The sequence below is a fragment of the Crassostrea angulata genome, unplaced genomic scaffold, assembly GCF_025612915.1.
Source record: "Crassostrea angulata isolate pt1a10 unplaced genomic scaffold, ASM2561291v2 HiC_scaffold_279, whole genome shotgun sequence".
NCBI classification, from domain to species: Eukaryota; Metazoa; Mollusca; class Bivalvia; order Ostreida; family Ostreidae; genus Magallana; species Magallana angulata.
The window spans coordinates 107931-114024 of record NW_026441832.1 but is presented as its reverse complement, the minus strand read 5'-3'; the positions used below and the strand labels follow the sequence as shown (position 1 = coordinate 114024).

Genomic DNA, 6094 nt, shown 5'->3' with positions numbered 1-6094 from the left:
AATCCTATCCTATCATGCATGAATCCTATCCTATCGTTTATCTTGTAAAAATTAACATTGCAGGTACTGTAGCATGACATTGATTCTATGTACATGCACGGTAACCCACTTGTTCTGTACTGGATGCTTGTAGCATACAACACCATATTTGTTGTTGCTGCTTCTAGCACCAGTCCAGATGTACGTGACACTTACCATTCAAACCAGGAGCAGAGCCCGAGCGCACTTTTTTTCTGTATTTTGCATGAAATTCGTCCATAGCCACGAAATATAAGTTGCAGATGACAGAAATAGTGCCAACGCATGATTACATAGAAATACGACTTACCTCATTTGCATATGCGGGTCATACTAATCACCCAACAAAAAAAAATAAATCCACCCCCCACCCCCAATTTTTCCTCTATTTTGATGAAATGAAAGTTTCATAATTGAACAAAAAGCCCAATTTCTCCATAAATTACCTTAAACAATTGATATTTATTAAAAAATGGGAGATAGAACCCCAAATAAGCAATTTCACTTTTGACCTGATAGGACACAGACCACAATTATTTTTCCCTCTTATTCCTTTTTAAAACAAAAATTCATATAAAAAATTCCACCAGCTCAAATCTTTTCAAATTTGGCATAATAACAGACAAACATTAGTCCAACAACATTTCTGAAGTACAGGAAAATCAATCAAGAGGGGGCTGAGATATGGCCCCTACAGTAACCTCTACCCTGCAATATCCACTTTCACTTCGGAATATTTGTAAACATTGGCCTCTTTACACCCTTCCTTTTGCGCCTTTAAAGATCAACTTTCCCAATTATTTTTAGCAAGTATTTTTTTTCAAACCTTCTTGTTTCCATCCATGCCCTAAAGGCACCAAATTCGCCCATTTAGCACCCCTGGGAATTTTTGTAAAAAAAACATACATTTTTAGAATAGAACTACTTGTGTGGTCAATGAGCACGTGGTAAAAATAGTGGTATGTAACCTAATAATATAGAACCAGATGAAATCTTGATCCCGAACCAAAAATTAGCTATCTGGGAAAAAAAAGATTACCTCTTTCATAATTCAATTTTTTTTTTACTAAAAACAAAAAAAACCGAGCGGCTGGTTTGTAAACCTAAAAATAAATATGCTGTCCTTATTATCATTTTTAAATTGCGGTTACCAAGCATTTATATATACTGTCTATTGGATTAGATTCTATGACAAATGCAACATGTATCATATCATTCAATTGAATTACTACCTGGTTCATTTTCAGATAGATCTGATATTTCACAATTGTCTGTGTCCAAAGACGCTAGATCTACATGTACATTCAAATATCATTAACATACAATCCTTAAAGCGCCTTTCACAATTGGCGCATGTGCAGAAGCGACTGAATATTCGTTCGACTGATAAAATTAGATATGAATCAAAAACTGTTGCCGAAATAATCGCATTTGAAAACATAGGTAATCACAGATTACAAAGCTCACCGAGACGAGACATCACCTTTATGAGACTTCACCTTTATGAGACCACCTTTATCATATAAAATGAAAATCATACTTTATGATCTTGGATATTCATGGATTCTGTTTTGACACAATATCGTATATCATCTGTTAAAAAATTGTATAATAATCATGTGTTCATCTGTTAATCAATACAATAATATAAAATTAAATATTGCATCCTATCATATTTACAACATATATCATATAATACAATAAAATACCATCATAAACAATAATGAGATATGATAATGTAACGTATGGTATGACATTGTATTGTGTTTTAAGTTATTGTATCTGATCACATAATACAATATCATAATATATAAAACAATATAGTATTACATAACAATATCATATTAAATAATACATCATAACATTAAAACATATGATATTATTTTGTATAATATAGTATGATATTGTATGATACTGTATCATTTTTGAAACATAATATGAAATTGTATCATATGATACAATATAATTTAATACAACATTATATAAATAGTGCCTGTTTGGGAGGGTAACAGTTGAAATTGACACCTCGAGAAAACCATTGTCAACCGACGCAAAGCGGAGGTTGACAATGGTTTTCGAGGGGTGTCAATTTCAACTGTTATCCTCCCAAACAGGCACTATTTATTTTGTTATACTGAATGTCTTAATTTTTAAGAAAATTTTACTGCTTTTATATAGGAATAACGTGAATTCTACAGCGAACCGTACGCGCATAATTTTCGCGCATGTAACATTTTTTAATGTTACCCGTTGCTAAGTGCGTTGCTAACGCTGAGGGTAATAGAAAATATTATTAACTGCGTCTTAACCATATAATATGATATTAGTTTCTGTAATATAGAATTATATCACATGAAATTGTATAATATGATACTGTAAAATTTTATATTGTTATACTTTCATGTTAAATACTTATTAAATCTGATTGGTTTGCTTTGCGTCGGTTGACAATGGTTTTCTCGAGGTGTCAATTTCAACTGTTACCCTCCCAAACAGGCACTATTTATATAATATCGTATGATACAATATTATAGAATATACAATATTGTATCATAGGATACAACATTATATATTGCAATAACTTATGTAATAGTATGTGATAAAATAATAAATTAATAATACAATATAATATTATACAATATTGTATCCTAATATACAATACTATACATAACAATATCATGTTACAATATCATAACATAAAATATAAAAAAAATTGATTCAATATCATGTTGAATCATATCACTTTTTATAATATTACATATGATATTATATTGTAATATATTAAACAATATTGTTTTATACCATACAATACTATATCATAGGAATCATGTTATATCATTTAACAATAAACACGTCTATCTATCGAGCAGGTTTGAGTGAGGTGGGAGATTTCTTTAGCATTCTTGATAATGGAGATCAGGCTCTGCATCTGAAGCAACCTCTGCGTTTCATTTATAATATAGTTAAATCAACTATGCAAGCTATCACCTATAAAACATGTGACCTGTTCCAAAAAAACTAAACCTCATCCAGCATCCAAAACCTTTGGCTCAGATTCAGCATTCAAGTCTGTCAGGTGCATCAGTATACATAAGACGCATCTCCATGCAAGTTTGGTGAAGTTCAGACCAGTAATAACTAAGATATTTTCATCAGAGGGCACTAGCAATTAAAACCTTAACCTGCTCCAGCATCCGCAACCTAATATGGCTAAGATTCAAAATCCATGCCTGTCAGGTGCATCTGTATCATAAGACACACCATCCATTCAAGTTTGGTGAAGTTAGGACCTGTATTAACTAAGATATATTTTTTAGCATCCTTGATAATGGAGATCAAGCTCTGTATCTGAAGCTTCCTCTGTGATTCATTCATATTACAGTTTAATCAACTATGCAAGTTTGAAATAGTACTATTATCTATTACACGTGACCTGTTCCAAAAAACTTAACCATATCCAGCGTCTGAGACCTATGGCTCAGACTCAGCATTCAAGCCCGTCAGGTGCATCAGTATAATAAAACACACCATCCATGGAAGTCTGGTGTAGTTAGGACAAGTAATAACTAAGATATGATCATCAGAGGGCACCTGTTTCAAAAACTTTAACCAGCTCTAAAAACCTTAACCTCCCCAGCATCCGAAACCTATGGGTCAGATTCAGCATTCAAGCCTGTCTGGTGCATCAGTATCATAAGATGCACCATCCATGGAAGTCTGGTGAAGTTAGGACAATTAGTTACTAAGATATAATCATCAGAGGGCACCTGCAACAAAAACTTTAACCAGCTCTAAAAACCTTAACCTCCTTCAGCATCTGTAACCTATAGCTCAGATTCAGCACCCAAGCCTGTCTGGTGCATCAGTATCATAAGACACACCATCAATGCAAGTTTGGTGAAGTACAGACTAGCAGTAACTTAGATATTGCTATCAAAGGGCACCTGCAACAAAAACTTTGGACGCCGACGCCCAAGGGTATAGCATAAGCTCCCCCTGACATCGTCTCAGTGAGCTAAAAAGTATTTGTATGAAATTCGCACAATCTAAGCAAGCGAAAGAAAAATGAGAGTAACAGAGGAAATAAAACAATTTTTAGAAATCAACGTATTTTGTATAATCATACCTTGTTCATTATTGCATTAATGTTCAGGGAATATGAAGACTTATTCCCCAAGAAAAACAAATTTCCTGCGGCAGTGCCCTGGAAAAAATATGATTTTTCTTGGACAAATAAATCTTCATATTTCACTCACCATCATGCAATAAATGTAAACTATAGTCTTTCCCAAGTTATTGATTCCATCACCTTTTGATGATTTTTAAGAAAAATACTTATACCTGTGAAAAAAATACAGTTGAAATCGATAAAAGGGAATATATCCAAAATATCTTCATTGAACAATTATCATTTTTCACTCATAAAAGTTCACAGGAATGAAAACAAATTTCTTACGGAGATTTATAATGGGAAAAGTTTACATCTTTTCTCCATTCGGAAGTACTCGGGATAACTCGCGCAATTTTTCAACATTATCATGCCGGCTTCTTAATGGCTGAAACAATGCAAAATTCTAATAGACTTTCAAATTTTGGATGTGTATTGAAACCTAAAGCGGTAGAGGGGGCGTTTCAAAACAGATAATTTGGACATTTTTCATATTAGTGGATGAAAGTAGTTTGAGCACAAAGGTATTTATGATTATCCAAATATCAAGCAAAAAGTGCTGGAAGCAAAAACTCTGGACAGAGTATAGCTGTTGAATTGTGGTCTGAAACAGAGATGCTTATACAGGGTATAAATACTAGTGGCAAAGCATGGCATATTACTGATAAGTCGAGCAATGATAGTAAAACGTTGCAAGATAACATGAGACATGCTAAGCAACAGACTCATGGTCACACAATACGCGCATTAACAACTGCGATTCATCTTACGATGGTTACCAAGTGATTACCAAGTTTGGTTGAAATCGGCCCAGTGATTATGGAGAAAAAGATGAAAATGTGAAAAGTTTTCAATGACGACGCCAACAGACAAATTTTAAGCAGAAAATCTCACTTGAGCTTTCAGCTCAGGTGAGCTAAAAACTAATATTTTTAGAACGAAATGAGAATTGTTACATACCTGAATTCAGCCATTCACATAATGCCTACCCATTCATTTCTTATTACAATGTTTCTCTTCAAGTCTTGGTGTCTGGAATCAATAAAATAGTCTGTTTACTACTTGTTTCTGAGTATTAGTATCATGTAAATGATAATGAGTCAAAAATTATATTGATTTCCTTATAAGGGTAGATTCTACCCGGGTTTTAAGAAAACCTCCTAAAATTGATGAAATACTAGTAAATTAATTAAAATATACATGCTTTGTACTGACAAATTTGTAAAAAATGTTCATGTCATAAACATTTATTCATTATTGATTCTGATAAGCCAAACAAGATATCTGTGAGCCAATGCTCAAAAATCTGTTTACAATACTTAAAAAATTTGCTCCACACACAACATCATATTCTTAGAAAATGTCTACAAGTGTACAGTTCAATATAAATCATGGCAAAGAAAGGACCAAATGGCTAATTCGACATCTACAAAAAAGGAAACATTCCTCACAACAAGGGCCAGAAGAGTACAGGGACCACCAGTCCAGTCAAGTGTCTATGTCTTATCAGTAGGCTGAGTAAAGAAGAGTTCAGGACATTGTACAGAAGCAGAAGGATGGAATATTTCATACAGTTAGCGATGCTGATCACAGAAACAGTCAATTAAATGAAGATTTTGCGACCCGGGTCAAGTGAAGTGAAGTCGGGAGACTCGTACATGGATGCAGAGTCACCGAACCCCAATGCCAAACTTTACAAAGTACTCCATCATGAAACAAGAGAAAAGCTGTCAATGTGACAGCAAACCAGGTTTTCTTTTGTGTGAACATTACATGTATCTATAATCCATTTGTCAACCCTGAATTGATGAACATTACCTATCCAGGGAAATGGGGTGCCCTATATGCATAATTTTGTTTCAACAGCTCATACTGTTTTCATAAATTGTCAGAAATCAAAATCCTAGC

General features: G+C 33.6%; 1 long non-coding RNA gene across 2 annotated transcripts in view; it reads right to left on the bottom strand.

The window, feature by feature from the left end:
* Window positions 1-5055: 5055 nt before the first annotated feature.
* The window catches only part of LOC128170016 (uncharacterized), a 45062-nt gene continuing 44023 nt past the window's right edge, over window positions 5056-6094 (bottom strand). For both annotated transcript variants that reach the window (XR_008241646.1, XR_008241647.1), the window contains exon 10: window positions 5056-5218. This is a non-coding gene — a long non-coding RNA (uncharacterized LOC128170016). The remainder of the gene's footprint in view (window positions 5219-6094) is intronic.